The sequence below is a fragment of the Pteropus vampyrus genome, unplaced genomic scaffold, assembly GCF_000151845.1.
Source record: "Pteropus vampyrus isolate Shadow unplaced genomic scaffold, Pvam_2.0 Scaffold318, whole genome shotgun sequence".
Classification (NCBI taxonomy): Eukaryota; Metazoa; Chordata; class Mammalia; order Chiroptera; family Pteropodidae; genus Pteropus; species Pteropus vampyrus.
Window position 1 is genome coordinate 1,746,986 of NW_011889099.1, and position 24,813 is coordinate 1,771,798.

The 24,813-nt window shown below is 37.2% G+C and overlaps 1 non-coding gene across 1 annotated transcript; it reads right to left on the minus strand.

Annotated features, from left to right (window-relative positions):
• Positions 1–5,232: 5,232 nt before the first annotated feature.
• Positions 5,233–5,351, minus strand: LOC111730508. The gene has a single exon (XR_002776721.1). It is a non-coding gene; the product is annotated as a 5S ribosomal RNA (ribosomal RNA).
• Positions 5,352–24,813: the final 19,462 nt, after the last annotated feature.

The window sequence follows — 24,813 nt, forward strand, 5'->3', positions numbered from 1 at the left end:
ATCTAGTTGTTGTCAAACTCATTTTAACAGCAGAAAACTATAGTTCAAAGGAAATCTTAGATGGAACCCCAATAACTACTACAGCCAAGGTGGAGCTCCTGGAGTTTCAGTGGTGGGTCAGAGGTGGCAGGGGCAGAGCTCCAGTAATTCAGGCTCCGCTTCACTCCCTGAGTTGAATTGTGTTGTCATCACTGAATCCTCCTTCTCTACCCTTCCAACATGGATTTCAAAGGAAGTTCTATGCACGCTTTAAAGCTCCACTTTACACCCTAAAACCTTCATAATGCCTTGCCAGAAAGATCCACCCAGAATTAATCTGTTTTCCAATTCTCCATCCACAATGTGAGTCTCTACTATAGCATTTATCAAATTATTCCTGGTATTAGAGTTATTTTTATGTATACCTATTCTCTTTTTAAAAAATAATGACATATTTCCAACTATTAGTAAGGAACTATATTTCCAACTGTTAGCCAGGAACTATTCTAATATTATATAGATAAACTCACTTAATATTCTTTATACCTATTTTTTATACCAAGTTTTTTTGTTTTTGTTTTTGTTTTTTTTTTGTTTGTTTGTTTGTTTGTTTTTTAGGGACAGAGCCCATGTTTTAATTATTTCTGCATCCCCCACAGTGGAAAACTTACACATAAGAAGCCCTCAATTTCTGCTTGTTGAATTGTTAAATAAATGGTCAGAGATAAATCCAAATATTAAGGGCTAGGAAACCAAGGGAAAGATTCCTAATAATATTATTCTTTGTTTTATCAGAGTTCTCTTTAAAAAGTAACTTGAGATGCTTCACATATCCCAACCTCATTGATTTCTGTCATCCTGACATGATGTGCTTGCCTGATTTCTTAAGCAAATATAGCTATTCTAATCTTCCTTTGGCCCTTTCTCCATTATTTGAAGGAAAAGGAGGCAGAAAAACCATCTTCTGCACAGGTAATACCTCAAAATATGCAAACAATTTGAAAACCTTTAGACTAGATACTAAAGCATGCCTACAGTAAAAAGCAGAAGAATGGGTGAACGTTTACAATTGTTTTATAAAGTCAAGTGAGGAAACTAATATTAGGAACTTTTATTTAGAATCACAGAATTGCTGTACTTCGTAAAGGGGAATAACTGACGGAAAATAATTGAAAAAGCCTTTGAAAATATACTGCATCAAATTCAAGTGAAAGAAAACAAGAGAGAATAGCAGGAAAATATAAGAAATTCAGGACAATTTTTTTTCTGACTTGTAAGAGAGCATTATTATGTGAGTATGCTTCAGCAGCTAATTACCAAGATAGAAAGAAGATGGAGTAATCAGATGCCATAGTACTTACAAGGGGGAATTTGTTTTTGAATAATATGAAAGCATTTTAAGTTTTATGTATTTAACTTTACATACTACACAAAAGTATCTAAGATGTATAGAAAACATTATTTTTCATTCCATAAATATAAGTAAATTTGAATGCATAGATTTTTAACTTATACTTTAGTGCCTCATTTGTGGTTATTGGTCAAAGACTGATCATCAGAGATGAGGCTGGCAGAATTTTCATTGTATTTAAGATATAATGACATCAATATTTGGAGGAGTGAGTCTTACTGTGTTTGTTTCTACAAGGATTAGTCCTATTATTTCATAATCATTCGATATTCAATTCTTAATTGATGATAAAAGAGGAAAAAAGCAGGCTCTAACAATGGTTGCCACACCCCATTACAAAGCCAATGTAGAAATACTTTTCATGTTGTGGATCTGGGATCAAACTTAGGCCAGTGCACCTTTAAGTTAGGTGATCATCAAGCCAGAGCTTTGTGGCTTTTTAATCTTGTGAAACAACAAGTCTCGAAGATTCAAAGAATGACAAATTCTGTGCAAACAGGAGTTGGTTTGCACATTTTTAAGGAAGGGGGCTGACTTGTATAACACTGTTGCACAGACTAGAGCTGCTTCTATTGTATGCTCACCACCCAAAGTCTAGTTTCTTTCTGTTACAATATACTTGACCTCTCATTTCACCCCCCCATCCCCCTTCTCCTCTGGTAACCACCATTCTGTTGTCTTTCCAACTATGAGACTAAAATTGTCTTTGGGATATTACTTCTGAGCTGACTGCACTGCATCTCACTTCTATTCACACTGTACTGTTGACCATCTTGGCATTGCCCAGTTTGATCATTTACTTTTTCACAAGACCCGGTTCCCAGTCACTTTTGGCTGTTTTCAGAAATCGTCGACCCTGGACAACAAGGATTTGCCAAAATTTAGGACATTCAGAAGCAGCTTCCATTTCTAGAAATGACTCTAAAATAAATGTTTATTCCAAAAGTGGCTAGCATAGAAGTGTACGTTTTCAGCCTTCCTCTGTGTGCACAAGGTCTGATGTGCTTAGGAAGGCATGGAATGGTAAATAGGAGTTTGCCCTTTGACATTACATGCCCATCCTTTGAATTTTAGCTCCAACGCCTTATTAGCTGCCTACTTTTGTGAAAATTATTTAACTCCTCTAATCTTAGTTTTCTTGCCTATAAAATGAGGATAATAATAATAATATCTACCTGAACAGATTTGCTGTTTGGATTAAATAGTAATATGTGCAACACCCCAGGTACATAGTAAATGCTCAATAAATGTTAATTTCCTATGCTCACCCCTTCTGTTGCTATATTTGGTAAAGCAAAGTCTTTTTATAGTCATGCCTCATTTCTTCTTTGATTCACAGGTTAGTACTGGAAGGGCCCTTTAACATAATCTTATCTAGTTGTTGTCAAACTCATTTTAACAGCAGAAAACTATAGTTCAAAGGAAATCTTAGATGGAACCCCAATAACTACTACAGCCAAGGTGGAGCTCCTGGAGTTTCAGTGGTGGGTCAGAGGTGGCAGGGGCAGAGCTCCAGTAATTCAGGCTCTGCTTCACTCCCTGAGTTGAATTGTGTTGTCATCACTGAATCCTCCTTCTCTACCCTTCCAACATGGATTTCAAAGGAAGTTCTATGCACGCTTTAAAGCTCCACTTTACACCCTAAAACCTTCATAATGCCTTGCCAGAAAGATCCACCCAGAATTAATCTGTTTTCCAATTCTCCATCCACAATGTGAGTCTCTACTATAGCATTTATCAAATTATTCCTGGTATTAGAGTTATTTTTATGTATACCTATTCTCTTTTTAAAAAATAATGACATATTTCCAACTATTAGTAAGGAACTATATTTCCAACTGTTAGCCAGGAACTATTCTAATATTATATAGATAAACTCACTTAATATTCTTTATACCTATTTTTTATACCAAGTTTTTTTGTTTTTGTTTTTGTTTTTTTTTTGTTTGTTTGTTTGTTTGTTTTTTAGGGACAGAGCCCATGTTTTAATTATTTCTGCATCCCCCACAGTGGAAAACTTACACATAAGAAGCCCTCAATTTCTGCTTGTTGAATTGTTAAATAAATGGTCAGAGATAAATCCAAATATTAAGGGCTAGGAAACCAAGGGAAAGATTCCTAATAATATTATTCTTTGTTTTATCAGAGTTCTCTTTAAAAAGTAACTTGAGATGCTTCACATATCCCAACCTCATTGATTTCTGTCATCCTGACATGATGTGCTTGCCTGATTTCTTAAGCAAATATAGCTATTCTAATCTTCCTTTGGCCCTTTCTCCATTATTTGAAGGAAAAGGAGGCAGAAAAACCATCTTCTGCACAGGTAATACCTCAAAATATGCAAACAATTTGAAAACCTTTAGACTAGATACTAAAGCATGCCTACAGTAAAAAGCAGAAGAATGGGTGAACGTTTACAATTGTTTTATAAAGTCAAGTGAGGAAACTAATATTAGGAACTTTTATTTAGAATCACAGAATTGCTGTACTTCGTAAAGGGGAATAACTGACGGAAAATAATTGAAAAAGCCTTTGAAAATATACTGCATCAAATTCAAGTGAAAGAAAACAAGAGAGAATAGCAGGAAAATATAAGAAATTCAGGACAATTTTTTTTTTCTGACTTGTAAGAGAGCATTATTATGTGAGTATGCTTCAGCAGCTAATTACCAAGATAGAAAGAAGATGGAGTAATCAGATGCCATAGTACTTACAAGGGGGAATTTGTTTTTGAATAATATGAAAGCATTTTAAGTTTTATGTATTTAACTTTACATACTACACAAAAGTATCTAAGATGTATAGAAAACATTATTTTTCATTCCATAAATATAAGTAAATTTGAATGCATAGATTTTTAACTTATACTTTAGTGCCTCATTTGTGGTTATTGGTCAAAGACTGATCATCAGAGATGAGGCTGGCAGAATTTTCATTGTATTTAAGATATAATGACATCAATATTTGGAGGAGTGAGTCTTACTGTGTTTGTTTCTACAAGGATTAGTCCTATTATTTCATAATCATTCGATATTCAATTCTTAATTGATGATAAAAGAGGAAAAAAGCAGGCTCTAACAATGGTTGCCACACCCCATTACAAAGCCAATGTAGAAATACTTTTCATGTTGTGGATCTGGGATCAAACTTAGGCCAGTGCACCTTTAAGTTAGGTGATCATCAAGCCAGAGCTTTGTGGCTTTTTAATCTTGTGAAACAACAAGTCTCGAAGATTCAAAGAATGACAAATTCTGTGCAAACAGGAGTTGGTTTGCACATTTTTAAGGAAGGGGGCTGACTTGTATAACACTGTTGCACAGACTAGAGCTGCTAATGCTCATAAGATGACAGCTCAAGAAAGCAGAAACTTAGCTTTGAAGGCATCAAAAAAGACAAATAGCATGTTCGGTTAATGCTTATTTCTGCTAGTGGGAAACATAATATTTAGGGAAGAAAAGGCAGTAAAATAAGTATCCTTGGATCAAATTTTTTAAAAAAATATCATCAACTAACTGTCTTTCTACAAAACTTCAAACATTCCTGGACAAATTTCCCCAGAGAAGCTCTTTTGAATTTTATGATATCAATAGTATTCTTTCCCCTCTGGATTTGTTGCTGCAAGCATGAGGAAGAATTGTAAGGTAGATAAGAAAAAGCTATGTGATATACTATATACAACGCTAATATTTTTAACCTTTAATTTTTAAATTTTCAATTAGAGTTGACATCCAATATTAATTAATTTATTTTTATTTAATTTTTTTAAGTGAGGCAACCCTTGGTTGACCTCACAGATTGCAAGGACCTTGTCAGTTTACAATCCCTTATTTTTTTATTTTTTATGCCTACAGCACCTGATCTTCCTAGCTGATCTCCCATCCAAGTACTAACCAGGCCCGACCCTGCTTAGCTTCTGAGATCAGACGGGATCAGGCTTGTTCAGGGTGGCATGGCTGTAGACCAATATTAATTTATTATGCAACACTAAATTAACTATAATTTTATGGGATAGATTTCTGTGTGCTCTATTAATCTTACGTTGTACATGCACTTGGGAAAGCATTTCCTTGTACCAAGATGTCACTCGCAGTTTGTAGTTGTTGCCATAACATGTTTGTCATTCTGGCTCTTCTCTAGGAATGTGACATCCTGGTACATCCAGTGGTCCTTATCAGCAGTGTGGCCACACCTTGGTGTGTCACAATCATTTGGGAGTTAAAGTGCAAATAATTTGTTCCTGCTAGTAAGTTAAGGGTCTGAAGTTTGTGAATGATTGCCTGTTTTAGTAAATTAGACCTAGTTCAACGTTATCTTTATGACAATGTTGCTCTCATTCACTTGCATTCTGAAATACTTGCTTGATTGGGAGATAATGAGATGGGAACTTGGTTAAGCCTCTGGGAGCCACATCTTCTATGATGTGTGTCCCCAGTGGATATAAGGCTGAGAACAGCCATGTTATTCCATTTTTTTTGTGTGTGAGAAACTCGGATATTAACTGGAGTCCACTTCTAGGAACATAACTTCACCCCAGGCCTGCTTACTCATCCACTGTACTGCTTCAACTCCTGGAGAAATTAAGCAAAGGCTTACACTAACTACGGACAATTTTATTCTTTTAAATCTACTTTGAGGGCTGAATAACTAAGACCATTCATTTGTTTAGTCACTCAACAAACACTTATTGAGAACTTTTTTTATGTACCAAAGCACTTCTTCACAGGAGAAAGAGAATTTGCACCTGTTGACACTTTAAAAATAAATCCGATCTTGTTAGTTTGAGAAGAGGGCGTTGCATGAGCAAAGGCAAGGAGAGGAAAATGAATGAGTTTTCACAGAAGAGAAGCTGTCCAGAGTGTCTGAAGGCCATGGAATTTGGAGAGGTCTTAGGGGTGTGTAGCTAGACAATTTGGAATGATTCAAGCCGATGGCTAAGGGACCTTACTCAGTCTCCAGTAATTAGAACTCAGAAATGACTGGGTTGTTGCTCTCTATGATTTGCACTGGTCTGTCACAGTATCTACTCAATAAATTCCTTCTGAACACATCTGTCTGTCTGTCACATGGAAAGACTGTTAGCATCCCCAGTCTAGTTTTGCCACACAGATGTCTGGCTATTGGGTATGGTGTTCTTTCTTCACATTTAAAAAATTAAGATATAATTCACATACCATAAAACTCACTCATTTAAAGTATACGATTCAGTGGTTATTAGTGTATCCACAAAGTTGTGCAACCTTCACCACGATCTATTTCCAGAACATTTTCATTAATCCAAAAATTGATGCAAAACCTGTACATTATTAGCAGTCACTCTCCATTCCCCCCAACTCTAGATAACCACTAATCTACTTTGTTTTTTAAGATTTACCTGAACAAATATTTGAAATATTTCCTATAAATGGAATCATACAATATGGAGCCTTTCTTCCTGACTTCTTTCTCTTATAATAATGTTTTCAAGGTTCATCCGTGTGGTAGCATGTATCAATACTGTGTTCCCTTTTTGTCAGACTACTACTCCATTGTATCACATTTTGTTTATATATTCAGTTGATGGACATTTGGGTTGTTTCCACCTTTTGGCTATCATGAATAATGTTACTATGAACATTCATATACAAGTTCTTGTGTGGACATATGTTGTCATTTCTCTTGAGTATATACTTAGGAGGGGAATTTCTGGGTCATAAGGTAATCTCTCTTTAACTTTTTGAGGGACTGCCAAACCATTTTTCAAAGTGGCAGCACCATTTAACAATCTCACCAGAAATGTGTGACAGTTCCTATTTCTCCACATCCTCACCAACACGTGTTATTGTCTGTCTTTTTTATTATAGCCTACTTAATATGTGTGAAATAGTATGTCATCGTGATTTTGATTGGCATTTTTCTAATGACTAATGATGTTGAATATCTTCATGTGCTAATTGGCCATTTATTCATCTTCTTTGGAAAAATGTCTGATCAGATTTGTTGCCTACTTTTCAATTGGGTTATTTGTCTTTTTATTATTGAGTTGTAAGAGTTATTTATATATCCTGGATACTAGATACTTATCTGATATATAATTTGTGAATATTGTCTCCCATTGTGTGGTTTGTATTTTCACTTTCTTAAGCATATCCTTTGAAGTACAAAATATTTTAATTTTGACAAGGTCCAGTTTATCTCATTTTTTCTTTCATTGTTTGTGGGAGCAGTGTTGTTTTAAATGAAAGAATAGCCCATGAATAAGGCCAGTGGCCAATGGGGTTTGCTAAGGGTTGATGTATGGCTAGACTCCTAAGGCTGGAAAGACTGAACTATCTTTAATCCTACTAGATTTAGATAACATTTTAGAATTAGATAATCATTCTCTAATTGCCAACAATTCTGTTGTTAACATGGTATAGACAAAGGCCTGGAAGAGAATGAAAAAGACTGTCATCTCTGGGTCTCCATTTTCACTGCTCTTGGACTGCATGAAAATAGAAACCTGAGAGCTGGACAAGAACAAGGGCATTTTGCTGCGCTAAAAACCAGCTTTGAACTCAAGGGTTAATTTCTAACTCACTGTTTAAACCTTTGGCCTTGATTTGAATCAAATTTGCATTTGAAAATAAAGAAGACCTCCAGTGATAAGATTCTAACCAACATTTTAAATTGTGAAAGAGGTTAAAAATTGAACACATTTTAAAAACGGAGAGAAAACTTTTGGAAACTCTGGCTTGTGGTACTGCTGTATATAAAATAATGAAGCTATTTTAAAGTTTTTCAGCTGAGTTAATGGTTTTGCTGAGTAGATCTTTGCTAATTTCTGCAATTTGCTCTTGAGGAGCTCTCTGTCTTTGAGCACTTTGCTCAGAGAATCTTCAACTCTCAGAGTTGGAAGGAATCTTAAATGTCATCTAATCCGAACCCCCATTCCTTTTACAAATCTGCTTTGCAACAATGAGTGGAATGTGGCAGGGAAAATGCCAGTAAGAACCATGAGGGGATGGCGGCTTAAGGATGTTATGCCTGCTACAGAAAGGACTCTAAAGGAAGAGAGAGAAATGAAGTGGGAAAGAGAATTGAACGACAGCAAAATAAATAGGGTTTTCAAAGTCTAAGAAAGAAGGTTAGCTTCTGAGATCTAGTTGTGTAAAAAGACATCATTTTTCCAGATTCCTGCCAGTTACACTTAGTCACCCACTCCTCTGGGATCCTCTTCCATTTTATGAATTCTATTCTAGCACTGGCCACTATCTGTTATTTGTGGACATATTTGTGTATCCTTCTAGATCAGAAGCTCCTGGAGAAAAAAGCCGCAATCACTCATCTGTGTAGCCTTTCCAGTGCTTGACATTTAAGGACTTAGCTGGTATTATTGTGACATGGCTACAAATATAGGTTTTGAGGTAAGGCTGACTCTTGGTAAGTCTATGTCATTGTTACCTGCTATCATATTATTATTAGTCTCACTCTGTTCCCCTCTTCACATCTTATAGTGCAGTTCAACTCATCTTTCATCTCTCTGCCTTTGCGCATACTATTCCCTTTAATTGGGCTGAACTCCCATTTTTGGTTTTGTCTAATAACTTGGCTTCTCTTTCAAAACTCAGATCAGAAGACACTCCCTCCAGGAAGTTTCTGCAGAGTCCCAAGGATAAGAATAGTGCCCTTCCTCTGTGCTCTCACAACACTTGGCTCTTACCCCCAAACATTCATGACTCTTTCTTTTTAATCCTTGGTCTCCTACACAAGACTGTATGCTCTTCTGGAACAAGACTGTATCTTTTTCATCCTTCTCCTCTCTAACACCTAGCAGAAATGTTGAAGAAATGATTCATGATAGCAATGGCTAAAATGCAACGAACATGGCTCACACATCAGGCACTAGACGAGTAATTTTTGTGCACTAACTTAATCTTCATTATTATCCCCACTACCTAGGTCAGGCAACTGAGCTTCAGAGAATTAAGTCATTGGCCCCGGGCCACATAGATGGCAACTGGCAGAGCTGGGATTTGAACCCGGAAACTGTCTGATTCTTGACCACTAGGCTACAGAGAGGCAGCTGTTTCCTTTCAGTGCCTGTTGGGCGGATGTCACTATGGTGAAAAATGATCCCACATTTCGCGAAATTGCCTGGACACTAATTCAGCCTCCTGGAATTCTTTCTGGGATAAGGCAGGTTATAATAAAATAATGCATACCCAAATGGACCCTGAAGTCAGCATAGAAGTGAAAATTGGTTACTCTTGAAGAAGAATCTTTTTGCACAAGAGTTGAGAGTTCAGAAAATGTTATTAGGCAGAACTTCTGCATTCATGAGAAACTCCAGGATTCTGCAAGGTCTTTTTAGAAACACTTAAAGTCTCGTCTAGCCAGAGTAAACAGAGCATTACAAATCAGGTTCCAACACAGTGGCAAGCTCTTTGTGCAAAAGAGCTCAATCTTCCTTCCAGGCCATCAAAAGCCAATTTCCTCCTTGGCAAATCTTGCACTGCTTAACGTAGGTTGCATCCACCTGCAACCCCCTGGGACTTATGCAACTACCTCCATGACTCTGGGACTTCTGCTCTATTTGCTCTTACACCTGAGTTCTGGCCCTGGCTCAATTAGTTGTGTGACTATAGTCATGTCCCTTAACCTCTCTGACTTAATTTCCTCATCTGTCATGTGGAGCTCTTAGTACTACTCATCTTGCTTACCTCTTAGATTGTAGGGGATAAAATGAGGCAGCATGCAGTCTAGAGCTTTGAGAATGCAAAAAACATGAAATAAACATAAGGGGTGATTATTATTCTTCTCCATTTGGCTTGTCTCCTGCATTAACATTTTTTAAAGTAAGTTTTTATTTTTTCAATTGCAGTCAACGTACAATATTATATTAGTTTCTGGTGTACAACATAGTGATTAGACATTTATATAACTTATGAAATGATCATCCCAATAAATCTAGTACCCATCTGACACTATACAGTTACTACAATATAATTGACTATATTCCTTATGCTGTACTTTACATCCCCATGACTATTTTGTAACTATCAATTTGTATTTCTTAATTCATTCCTTCCCTTTACCCATGCCTCTCAACACTACATCCATCTGACAACCATCAAAATGTTCTCTGTATCTAAGAGTTTGTTTCTGTTTTGTTTTTTCATTTAATTTTTTTTTAGATTCCTCATATAAGTGGAATCATTTGGTATTCATCTTTCTCTGTCTGACTTATTTCACTTAGCATAATACCCTCTAGGTCCATTCACGTTGTTGCAGATGACAAGATTCCATTCATTTTTATGTCTGAGTAATATTCCATTGTATATGTACACTACTTTATCCATTCATTCATTGATGGACACCTAGGTTGCCTCCATATCGTGGCTATTGTAAATAATGCTGCGATGAACATATGGATGCATGTGTCTTTGCAAATTAGTGTTTTGGGTTTCTTGAGATGAGTACCGAGAAGTAGAATTACTGGGTCCTTTGTCTCTTGTTATAGCCTTTGGTTTAAAGTCTAAATAGTCTGGTATAAGTATTGTTACCCTAGCTTTTTTGTTGTTGTTGTTTCCATTTTCATGAAATATCTTTTTCCATCCCTTTACTTTTAGTCTGTGTATGTCTTTCTATCTGAAGTGAGTCTCTTGTAAGGGTCTTGTTTTCTTATTCATTTAGCTACCCTATGTCTTTTGATTGGAGTATTTAATCCATTTACATTTAAAGTAATTGTTGGTAGATATGTAGTTATTGCCATTTTAATATTTATATTTTTGATTTTTTTCCTCCTTCTTCTTAAAGTCATACCTTTAACATTTCTTGTAATGCTGGTTTGGTGTTGATGGACTTCTTTAGCTTTTTCTTGTTTAGGAAGCTCTTTATCTGTCCTTTGATTCTAAATGATAGCTTTGCCATGGAAAGTAATCTTGGTTGAAGGCCCTTGCTTTTCATCACTTTGAGTATTTCATGCCAATCCCTTCAGGCCTGCAAAGTTTCTGTTAAGAAATCAGCTGACAGTCTTATGGGAGCTCCCTTGGAGGTAACTAACTGCTTTTCTATTGCTATTATAAACATTCGTTCATTGTCTTTAATCTTTGGCATTTTATTTTGATGCGACTTGGTGTGGCCTCTTTGGGTTCATCTTGTTTGGGACTTCTCTATGCTTCCTGGGCTTGTTTGTTTATTTCCTTCGCCACATTAGGAAAGTTTTCCATCATTATTTCTTCCAATAGGTTTTCAATTCCTTGCAAAAGCCCTAAATAGGTTCTGCTCAGTGAGAGATAAGGGACATATAGAGGTCAGCTGCTACTTGTTTGGGGTTTGTGTACCTTTGAGCAATTTTAAGAAAGTTCGTAGTATTACCAAGCCTGGCTTTTTCTATGGAAAAGCCATTGGAAGTGGCTTGGATGGTCCCAAAAGTTGGATAGGATGAGGTCTCAGGGAATTACTAGGATGGGATAAATGGTATTAGCCAAATTGATGGAGACTCAGATATGGCGCCCGCCTCTGTGTGTGTGCTGGGTCAGGGGAGAGATCAACAAAGGAACAATGGCTTCTGCCAGCACTGTGTGGTAAAGAGCTGCACCTCCAACCCTCACCCTGAAGCCAGACAATTCGGTTCCTCTTTGTATGTCCCTGAAACCTTTGGAGCTGCTGCCCCAGCGCTGGAACTCAGAGCAAGTGAGTCATTAGTGAGTAAGACTGTGTGTAGGCCTTTAAGAGGACAACCTGGGACTTCAGCTGCCCTCTGTTTCACTGGTTTTCACAGCCAGAAGTTATGGGGACTTCTCTCCCTAGCACTGGAATCCTGGGCTGGGGAGCCTTTTGTGTAGGGCTGGGTCCCCTCGATTCTCAGGGAGACTCTCCACAGCTGAGATATCCCTCCTGATTTTTAAACACCACATGTAGGTGTGAGACTAGCCTGTTCCATGTCTCTGCCCCTTCTACCAGTCTCAAGGTGGCTTCTGTTGTATATCCTTAATTATAGGACTTTTGTTCAGCTAGACTTCAGGTGATTTCAATGATGGTTGTTCTTTAGTTGTTATTTTGATGTGGTCTGGGTGGAGGTAGGTACAGCATTTATCTACTCTTTCATCTTGACCAGAAAGTCTCTGCATTGACATTTTAAAATTCATCAATGACAAGAACACAGGCTTCTTCTTACTTTTGAGAACCTGAGAAATGACTATTAATCTTGATGAACATTTACCTAGAGGCCATCTTTGTGCTTCTGGCCACTACTTTATTAGGCCTTAGTAGCTGCTTATTTCTTTTATATGAGTATAATTTCATTTGTAGAGTTTCTGGAGAGTGCTTCACACCCCTCTTCCTTTTGAAAATAGTGGCTCTTGGTTGTCCTCAGGGCTCTTAAATAGTAGCAAAAGCCCTAAATAGGCCTGAGCAGACTCCTTTCACTTGTGTGGGTGAGCACACTAATGGCAGTAATTAATTGAGGGGGATGTGGGTTTTGTAAACTGAGGATAAGTGAATGAGTCATGGTACATAGGCTGACCCCCCTCACCTGTGCAGCCTTTGACGACACCTGCCTCAGATCATTAAGGCCCCTTGCCCAATTGACATAGTCTGAATGTCTCCGCTGGTGGGGTCTAACAAAGCCAAGCATTTACTGGTTGGAGTGCAGAGATGAATAGAATTCGGTTTTTTGGCCAGGGCTGGCCCAGACAGCTGCTCATGCAAAGGGGTTTCAAATGAATGTGTTTCTATTTAGAGCGTATATGTTTTGATTGAATTTGAAGAAAAGCATGCGTTGGCTCCCCCTTTGGAAAACAAACTAATTATATATTCCCATGTTGTCTGGTAGTTGGAAGCCGGACATGTCCACAACAGCACTTCATGGAAAGAATTGCTTTTCTTGTTGAACGTGAGACTTGTCTGTAGGACCACAGCTGGAGCTTTTTCAAAATCACGTGGCAAGTGGCTGAAAATGACCCTTTAGAGAAATCTTGAGTATAGTAAATATTCTTTCTTTTTAAATTGAGAATTACCACACTACAGATTTTGTGTTCTCTTAATTTGTATTGACACATATTGGGTTTTCCTTGGAGTTTGGATATAGGGTCTACTAAGGCAATTTGCTGTTCTGCGTGCAGTTCAAAAGTTGCCAGGGAGGCAAGAGCTGGTAGACCAAGTGACACCCAAAGCAGTTATCAGACTGAACCATTTGCATTTCCATTCAGGTCATGCTGTCTCGGCCAAGCTGTTGACTTAGCGCTGTTTTGACTTGGGTGGCTTTGACTCTTCCATTCAGGCTTTAGAAACATCATTGAGTTAACAGGCCACACACCATTCACCCTTCTCCCTCCCTACTCTTCAACCCCTTTGTGTTACATAAGGAGGCCTTTCCCTGCTACAAAAAGGTAGCAGGCCTAAGTTTCCATGAGCTCTGTGCCCCTTATACCACCCCCAATTTAGTCTTTGTGCAGGGCTGCTTTTGTTTCCCTCCAAGAATTAAAAGTTAATTGATACCTCAAATGGATGTTGGTCACAAAGCATTTCACCATCCAATGCAGTCCTGCATCCCATTAGATTAACCCTCTTCTGCAGTTCATTGTAAATAAACATCTCACAACAAAAACAGCTTACCTACCTGAAGCATTGTATTCATTTGGGTTCTGCAGTAGGGCTAAAATTCTATGACAGTGTCACTGGGTTAATTAATTTAGATTAATGACTCTTGGAGTTCTGTTTTCCTTTACCTTCCTTATTTGTCACAGACCAATGAACCAGTATTTTCAAATGTCTGAATTTATCAGGTTATCCAGAGTTCTTTCAGAGATGGGTAGTCATCTCAACCTTAGATCTCTAATTGCAATACTGTAAATTCTCCTAAATAAATCAAATGTTATATCTTGATGTGGTAATCCAACATAGATGGACTATATATTCATATTATTCTTTTGATAAATTTATTCTCATAGAAGAGAAATATGTGAATTTTTTTTCCGAACATGGAAGAAAAAATTTCCATGGAGTCAACTGAAAACGCAGTGGAATTGACTCAATTAAGTTGAAAAATAAAGAAATAAAGAGCACACTCATGTTAGACTTTTGCTATTACTCCAAGATATGTAGTGATCTGACCTGTCCTGGCAGAATCCAGATTTCAATAAGATGTTCTGGAATTTTGAATCTTAGAGGTGAATTAAGTTGTTCTTCATGCTAAACAAACTTCCCCCATTAGCTAGTTTCTATTAACTCTCAGCTAAGGCCAGACAAATGGAATAATTTTTGTTGCCATTAGAAGAAAGGATTTTCTTTTTCCTGTAGGTTAAGCTAACTAATTCATTAACGTGGGAGAAAGGTTTGGTGGATAATTAATATATACTTAATCATTATTCATATTTCTATTCCAGATGGTCCCATCTGCTGCATAATGCTTTCCACACCTCTTAGAGTATCAAAATGAAACCATGACTTGCCCAAAAAAGATTAAAAAATGGCCAATAAGCACATTGAAAAGATGCTCAACATCATTAACCATAGGAAAATGTAAAGCAAAACCACAATGAGAGATTACTTCAAACCCACTGTAGTGGCTAGAATCAAGAAGTCAGATAATAACAAGTGTTTGGCCAATGTGGAGAAATTGGACCCCTATTACATTGCTGGTGAGAATGTAAAATGGTGTAGCCGCTTCGGAAAACACTCTGGCAGTTCTTCAAAATGTTAAGCATAGTGTTACCATATGACCCAGAAATTTCACTTGTGGGTATATACCTAAGAAAACTGAAAATGTTACATCTACACAAAAACTTGTACTCGAATGTTTATAGCAGCATTATGCATGATGGCCAAGAAATGGAAACAACTCAAATGTTCATTAATGGATGAATAGATAAACAAAATGTCATATCTTACAATGGAATATTATTTGACCATTAGACAGAATGAAGTACTGATATATGCTGCAATGTGGGTAAACCTTGAAAACATTGTGTTAAATTAAAGAAGCCAGACACAAAAAGGCACATATTGCAGGATTTCATTTATATTAAATGTTCATAAATAAGCAAATCCATAATGACAGAAAGTAGATTAGTGTTTACCAGGGGCTGGGAGAAGGGGAAAATTATGTGGGGATGATGGCTAAGTGGAGTTTCTTGTGTGTTGAGGGAGAATAAAAATATTCTAAAATTAATTGCAGGGATGGGTACACAACTCTGTGAATATACTAAAAGTTGTTGAATTGTATACTTTAGATAGGTAACTTGTATAATTTGTAAATTCTACCTCAAAAGAGCTGTAAAAAATTTGAAATCATGATTCCGGACTCAGAGAAGAAATCTTTTACCTAACACATTCAAGACCTTAGGAAAAAAAAACAAAATTAGCTGAAAGCAAGACAGCAATATAAAATGGATATTCAAGGGCTTAGCCATGTTTGAGTGGCTCACCATTTTTGGTATTTTCCTTTGGTCTGCATTCAGATGAAAACAAACTAGCCCCTGTTAGTTTTCTAAGCAATACATGTAATAAGATTTGTGATGCTGTTGAGTTCTAGGTGTATTTGGTATTTTTGAATTTTCCAGGTCATTCATTAAAGTGATGGTGTAAAGAAAAATTGGTGGATCAAGCTTTTCAGCTTTTACAACAAACGTTTTCTCTGAATTGCAACCAGATTTGTCAAAGTGCTAAGCAAGCAATGAGAGAAACTAAGACTTGCATACCAATATGTTTAATCACAAAACAAACTAACATTTCCTTCCGAAATGAGAATAATTACCAGCATTTGTCTATCTGAAGATTTAAGACATTGGAAATATCATGTTCATCTTTCCTATAACACCTGTCTCTCCTTGCTTGGAAAAATGAGCAGCCCTAGCACTCTGGCACAGAAACTGAAGGGAGAGATGTATCCAGCCCATTGATACTTCCAAATAATAATAGTGACTAATGTTTTTGAGTTCTAACCATGCATCATGTACTATCCTAAATGATGTATACAAATCATTGTTTCGTCTTCACAATCCTGCAACTGAAGCACAGGACTGAAACATATAAGGTCACACATTTACCAAGTCTTGAAACTGCGATTTGATCCCAAGTCTGTGTGATGCCAAAATCTTGCCCATGGCCACAGTGTTATCATGTCCCTTGGCCTTTCAGACTACCCAATCATTTTTTTAACACAAGGGGTCCCTATGGCTCTAGATCTATAGCACAAGTTCATAACTCAGTGTGTGTAGGGGGGAGTGTTTTTGCCCCCAGGGGATATTTGGAAATATTTGGAGACAGTTTTGGTGGGCACACCTGGGGTGAGGAAATGCTACTGGCATCTTGTGGGTAGAGGTCAGGGATGCTGCTAAACAGGGCAGTAAGAGCATCAATAACAATACCATGCAAAGCCACTTTAGAACCTAAGACAAAAGGGAAAACCAGCAATACTGATCCTGTCTTTATTAAATTTTCATATTTTGTTCATCATGGATTTAGGGGGCATTAATTTCAATTTTTGAAAATATATTAAAATATTACTTTTGTTGATTACTGATTTTTTTAAAAAAATATATTTACCTTTATTTATGATGTTTTCAGTGTTCTTTCTTTTTAACATTTATTTATTTTAATTAGTTTCAAGTATACAGTACATTGGTTAGACATCTATATAGTTCATAAAATGATCCCCCCAATTGCTCCCTCCCTTCCCTGGCCCTCCACCTAGCCATCATATTAATGCTAACTGCATTCCCTATGTTGTGCTCCCCATCTCCGTGATTACTGATTTTTTGATGTCCCTTTAAATTGCGTGCCCATGGCAAGTACTTCATTCACCTCATTCACTTTACCCTAGTTCTGGCCCTGCTGCAAAACATCCTACAGTGCATAGGACAGTCCCTGAAACCTAGAATTATTCAGTCCAAAATGTCTGTCTTGCCAAGGTTGAGAAACACTGGCCTGAAGTACTGGAGGAATCTTCCCTATGGAAGGGCAAAAGGGGAATAAAATAGTAGCACCGTAATGTAAGTCTTAATAATAGCCACTAATTACAAAAACTATTACTCTAATCTAGGTACTGCTGCACTTGTGTTATCTTACACAAGTGTTGGTCTATCTTTTATTAAACCCAGCCTACCCTGACCTCCAGCATCTGTCCTCTAGCCATTAGTTAGGTCCCTGAACTGTACTTGCATAGAGAAATAATGTACCGTATTACTGTTCCAATTATACATGTAAAATCGGTTTTGTTTCCCCAAAAAACAAACATATGCTTCAAATTCTCTCCTAATAAATTTGGTGCCCATTTTGCTAAAGAGTGTCACTGTTGTAAATTTTGGAGCTGCAGGAAGACAGTTAATTGTTGCAATCCAAGTGCTCCAGAATATCTTTTTTGATGTAATAATATGATAAGGAGTGTTAACTTAACTTTAAGCCATAGAGATGTCTTAGCAAACACTCTCTGTAATTGTCTTATGCTGTTCTGAATGGTAAACTCTGTGGTGCTGCAGAAAGCTGGAGGACTTCAAGGGCAGAGAGAGCCAAGATCATATCCGTTCTCTATTATTTAGTATGTATATGACCTTGGACAAAGTAGTTAACTTTTCAAGGTTGGCAATAATAATATTGCCTAGCTAGTGAGGTATTAGTCTGAGAATGAAATGTGATAGGTTAATATACACAATGAATGTTAGTTCTATTCCCGCCCTTGAAAAGTATATCAAGACAGATACATTTTATTCAAAGAAAAAGCTTCATTGTTCTGATTTTTTAGAAATCTAAAACTTGCTTCTATTTGCAAAATAAATAAATAAATAAATAAATAAACTAGATATCATCTTTAGCTGAAAAAATAGCAATAATAGTAAAACAATGTGACTTGAAAAGTTCTTAGAAGTTTTTACTATGAAAATCCATTAGAGTATCTTCTCTTCCACACCTCCCCATCACTTTAAGGCTCGCAAGATATTAATTTCTTTTTCTAGTTTTTCCTGAAGTAGGTCTTTACCTTATTCCTAAAGCCATCTGGGCTGGGTTAGCTCAGTCAGAGCCCAGAGCTAATGAGGCCAAGGTCAGGGTTGGATCCCCATGGAGAGCAGTTAGCTTTGCTCCCTTCTTTGGTCTCCTACCCTGCTTCCCTAACCCTACCAGCTGGCTTTTCACCATGTGTTGCTCCAAGGGGGGCGGGTGAGAAGAAGACCGTGGCTGTGGACCTTCACTACTAGCAATACAGCTGAACGCCTGAGCCTTTGTATGAAAAGGGCTCTGCATGAAAACCAATCCTCAGTTGCACTGGGCCTTGAAGACAGATGATCAGCACTGATGGTCATATAAAGGCACCGATCACAGTACAGGTTATAATCACTGTACAGATTTTAATTATTTTCTTTCTAACTTACTCCCTTTTCCTGAATGATTGGTTTCACCAGAGAGTGGCAGCTACTTCTCGATGCTCTAACATGGTCCTTGGTCATTTAAGGCCACATAACTGGTGCTAACTATTGTCAGCAACACCATGGCAAGAGCCTTCTGTGAAGCTTGCAACCAAGGTTAAACATTGGGAAGAGACTCTTGTTAGTAGTATCCAATTACTGTTGCTATGATACATTTGGCACATTCACTGCAAACATGAACAAAAAACCTCTTGATCCAAGGTGGAGACAGTTTGTCATGTAGCTTTTGATTTTCTTCTGTTGCATGTGTGACTTTTAAAGGGCATTTGCTAACCCATTACACCTGTATCACAGAGCAGCACGTTTTCCCATTTTTATCAAAATTATCAGCCAAAGTTCCTAATAAAGAGACAGTTTCTCCTAGGACTTCTTACCTATTTCATTCATTACTATCAAAATAGGAATGAAACCATTTAAATCTTTTCAAAAATAATATCTAAATTGTGCTCAAACATTGTCTTTAGTGTGTGCAGGATGTTGACCTTCTTCTTTTGGAGGGAGTTTACGATTTCAAGGCTTTTCTGGCAGCAACATATGTAAAGAAAAAAAGGAATTACATTTGTATGGATAAAATTATACACAGCTCAGGCTAGAGAAGTGTCAGAGGGAAGGACTAAGAACAATTATAGGCATAGCTCTTTATTGTGAAAAACTTTCAACATGTAAAAAAGTAGATTAATATAATGAACCTCCAGCTATCAGTCATCCAGTTTTCATGACCATATCTGTTTCATCTCTACCTTAATTCAGCCTCCTTCCGAATTATTTTGAAGCAAGCCCAAGAAATCTCATTTCATCCATAAAAACTTTAATAGTTATCGCTAAGTAAAGATTTCAAGAACATTTTATATAGGTTTGCAAAATGGCAGAAAATCCTGTGATGGGAGAAAATATCCTGAGTAGTGTTGGCTTTCCTGCATCACATTTTTTTTTTGCATCACAGACCCTTAAAATCTGGAGAATTGATTGGAAGGGCCGGAAGGGACCAGGATGTTTGAGAGTCCTCAGAGGACTGTCACTAGATGAGGCAAATATACTAATATCCAGGTGAGTATTACAAAATAAATCTGCCACCAAGCTGTCCTGCAGTCTATGTAGCTCAAAAGAAGAAAAAAAAAAAGTTGAATCAATGATAAGAAGGGAAGCTCATCAAAAGGAGCGTACTAAGTGAAAATTTGAACACATTGCTCTTATTTCTTTAAAAGTCACCCCAAATCATCATAATAGTCATTAACATTTATTAAGCACTTAGTATATACCATGCACAGTTTATGGATTATCTCTTGTAGTCCTCAAGATATCTGTGATCAGTACTGTTATTATCCTCATTTTACACATGAGGAAACAGGCCTACAGAGGCCTGAGGGTGGGGTTGTGATTCCAATGCAAGCAGTTTGATTCCAGTGCCATTGTTTATAACTACTACGCATTTCTGCTTTTCAACTAGCTTTGAAAGTAGTAGGTAGTGGTTAAGTGTAGCTGTTTTAAAATCAGCTCTTTGTGTCTGTGGGTTTTGCATCCTCAGATTCGACCATGCAGAGCTTGAAAATATTTGGAAAAAAATATCCTAGAAAGTTCCAAAAAGCAAAACTTGAATTTGCCATGCACCCAGCACTACACCAAATGCTTGCAAATAAAGTGATGTGTAGGCATATCCTGCTGTAGTCTATATGCAAATATAGGGTATATACAACTACTATACCATTTTTATATAAGGGATTGAGCATCCATGGATTTCAATATCCATGAGGTGGTCCCGAAACCAGTCTCCCCCCCTAACCCTTGTATACTGAGAGATGGCTATACTTTTACTTTTGATTCATAAGATTTAGAAAATGTATAGCTATAAATCCATGGGCACTGAACCTTAACAGAATCTCAGCTAAAGCTCATGCCTGGTGATTTGGAACATATGCCTCTGTCATTCATTTATTCATTCAGCAAACATTATTTGAGCCCCTACCACCAAAGTGTATATATATATATATATATATATATATATATATGCTAGACATTGCTGTATGCCATGATCGCTCCTGCCTAGGTGCATCCTTGAGTGCAAACTCTTTTTGCTTTAGGATGGCCGTATCTCTTTCAAAAGTGAAGAATGCCAAAATTAAAGTTTGAATGTGCAGTCCTTTGGACTCTTGGTTGTAAGTAACAGAGACCTGCTTTAACTAGTTTAGGAAAAAAGGCGGAATTTATTCTACAGACCTCAGGGTTCTCAAGGAACCTAGGGATAAGAATGCAGCCAGGCTTCAGGAATGACCTGAGACCAGACACTGGATTGGTGGTCAGGACTTTTCTTTCACTCTGTCTCGTCTCTGCCTCTCTCTGCAGATCAGCTTATGTTTTATTCTCTGCTCCCCAGGCTGAATGACAGTAGATGGCTATCCTTAGCACCTGTATTCGCATTATAGGTCCAGCTACCCAGAGTGAGACCAAGTTTCTTTTAGTCTCAATTACAGATGCATGGATGGCTGCCCTTCCCTGGACCTGTGGTCAAAGAGGGGGTCATGTACAAACATAGCTGGCAGTAGCCACCCCTATAACCAGGAGAAGGAGGGGCAGTACCCAGAAAAGGAAGACAGAGGGAAGGCAAGTAAGACAATCAAATAGGCATTCAGTAAAAAAAAGTGGTAACAAGTACTATAGAAGCACATTAAAATACATGTATTCAAGTGTCTTAACCTTCTTTCTGAGATGAAAATTAGGAAGCCAAATCAAATATTACTCAAATATCTGCCATTTGTCCACAATCATGACAATTATTATATAACATATATAGCATAGTATCAAATGCCTTGATTCTAGAAATATTTAAAGTCAATATCAATTGGATCACAAATTCTCACTGAATACCTCCCATGGTCAGTTGGAACTTCTTTCAGTTTTATTTCAGGTACCTACAAGTTCCTAAATAGGAGAGGAAATTTATAAACTTTATGCTGATCCAAGTTCTTGAGACTGCAAAAGGAATTAGATCTTTGCTTTGCACAACTGGGAGAATACAATGAATGATACATGATTAGTCCCTTAGCACTGGTAATTGTACTTTTAAAAATAACAAGATTTCCAGCTCCAAATTATATTCAGAATTAATCTAATAATACCCCACAATATGCACTGCATTCCTGTAATGGGTGTCTTTCACCTTTTAGCATTAGCTAGTATGTCATTGTACCTTGCAAATAATACCGCATACTGTATACTCTACCTATAACTGTGTTGTTTAAACTGGGAAAAATCTCATTTTCTAGGTGTAGTGGTGATTTTCAGCTATTTAAACCAATTTTACACTCAGTGAAGGAGATGCAAGCAGTTATAACAATGTGTTCTTGAAATTGGCATGAGTCATCAATGGCCTCAAATATTTGGCCAGTGGGATCTGGCGGCAGTTGAGAAGATGCAGGCTACATGAAATTGAACAGGCTGTCTGTGTTTCTTGTCCCCTTTTGTCAGAAGAGAGGGAGCCTCAACTCCTCAGGAAGGAGCTCTGTGCAAAAAGGAGCTGACTTTCTAGTTTAGACTCATGAAAAGTCATTGAGGGAATGCATGTAAATAAGGGTTGCAGGGTCAGTCCTTCAGTCTTAAAGCCAGAATGATGCTTAACATTCCAGACCATGGCCTTCCGCAAACCACCAGAAGCCTCTTCAAAGGCCACCTCTGCCCTGTTCCCACCCTGTTAGCACAAGGTGGAAATTCCATTTTGAGTTCTATAATAAGAACAATCGATAACATTTTTATACTGCTTTACCATTTACAAATTACTTCCACGTGCATTTTCTCATTGGATTAGGACCAGACATTTTATAGAGAAGGCTATTTAGTGTAAGAAAGAGTAAGTAACCTGTACGTGGTTACAGAGCCATTAAATCACAAAGCCAGGACTGAAATCTAGGTTTTTGGCTCCAAATCCTATTTTTTCCCAAGTGTTTGTTGGAAAATCTCCAAACCAAAGGATACCATGGCTCCTCGTCTCAAGGAAACTAGATAAAAGATTTTAGGACAGTTGTGCAGAGCGGGAATAAGGAAGTTGATACTTCGCAGCCCAAAGTTTGGTAAAACACAGTTAATGTTAACATTCCTCACAATTACATCAAAAAACACACTTCAGGACTTTAAGAAGTGATATGCAGAAAAAAAAGCCTATTCAGATAAGATGTTTGAAGACCTTTATTAGTATTTGCTTACCTAGCTCATCTTCCTGTTCTCCCTCCCCCACTGAAAAAGTAGGAAGATCATTGGGAGTTTAAATTTTTTTTAAATACATAATTTTATTCAGATTTATCCACACAGCAGATGTAGGCATCCAGCTTTGGGGAAATCCATAGCACCACCTTTAAAAAGTGAGCTCCATTTCATGATTTTTTGTTTAGTCTAGTGATTAGGATTTGGGGCTCTCTTATGATTTTAAAATGACTTAAAACCTGACTGTTTCCTCCAGAAGCACAGAAGTAGCGTGAAGGGCGATCAGCTTGTAGTTCTAGGATGTTTTTCTTACAAGATTGTGTTTGCTTTTCTCAGTTATTCTCCGTCTTATGGATGCTGCTGCAAAGCTATTGCTGGTCTGATTTTTAATCATGAGCAGGAGTACATTGGAGACTTGTAACTTTTTAAACTCCTCCCTTACAAATTCTTAACTAGAGATACCATTGAGGACACAGCCAGGACATCTCTAAGTTTATGTAAACATTAAATATAAATATCAACCTCATCGTGCCCTCTTCCCCCTGGAAAAGGAAAGTTATGGCACTTGCACAGTCAGAATTTTCTACATATAAATCTGAGTGAAAGAGGACTGGGATTTTAATGGGTGATAATAGTTGCATTATGGCCAGTTAGTGGCCTCTTGAATGTGTAGCAGAATGAATCGTTTGCTTGATACATTCCCACCTGAACCAAACACTGTTATCTTCTTATTTCTTACACCCTTTCCCACTCACCTGGAACAGAACACTTCCCTTTGTTGTATCTTATCTAAGAACAAGGAAATGCCACTAGCTACAGGTAAATATGACCTTTGTGAACTGGCAGAAACCTTCCTCAATGGGATGGCTTGGAGCTCTGGTTTCCAACATGAGATTCATTTCAAAGTAGAGTTTATACTTAACCATGGATTCATTGGTAGTTACTGGTTTGTTGATACAATTACATCTAATGCTAGTAAAAGCCATATTACTTGCATTTACAGAAATTTTGTTAAAATTTCTTAAAACAAGGAGTCTATCATGTAACATTTAAAAAATATAGTTGACTTTGTGATAGAGAAGTGGTACTGACTGCTAAATTGATATTCTTTATAAAATGTCATCATTCATATGTTTAGAAAGTTTTAAGTAGAAACGGATAGTTGTATAAAAATAGGGTTGTCTGATGTGCTCAATTAAATTTGAATTTCAAATAAACGACGAGTAATTTTTTTTTGTTTAAGTCCATCCCGTGCTATATTTGGGGCCCCTTTACACTAAAAAATGTTTATTGTTTATCTGTAATTCACATTTGACTGGGTATCTTGTATTTTTATTTGCTAAATCTGGCAAGCCTAGTAAATAGCACCTATTTCTCCATGATATGGAGCTATCAGATCAAATAGCAATCATTCTTAATGCACAGCTCAATTGAAATAAGCCTGTTAATAACAGGCAATCAACTGGAAAAGAGTATGTTTCAGCTGAATCTACATTAGCTAGTCTATTTTACAAATAATGACAGAATTGTGCATAAAGAACTATATGCTTTTATTCATTCTGAGTTCTCTGATTCCATATTGTAATTAACCATGTAGTAGCAGAGGGAATCTTGGGACAATGTGTCCTCCAGCTGTGACAGAGAGCCAGGCAGCAATTAGGAATAATTGCAGGAGCTTACTAGGCATATGTTTGGATTTCTTTTGCTGCTATTAGAACAGACTACAGATCTGTAAAGGTGATTAGTCCAGAGTACTCTACAGCTTCAGCCAGGATCAAAAACATCTATAGTGTTCTGTGAACTGCTTTTAATGTAAAGAAGATTTTAAGATTATTCTGTGAAAGAAGTGAT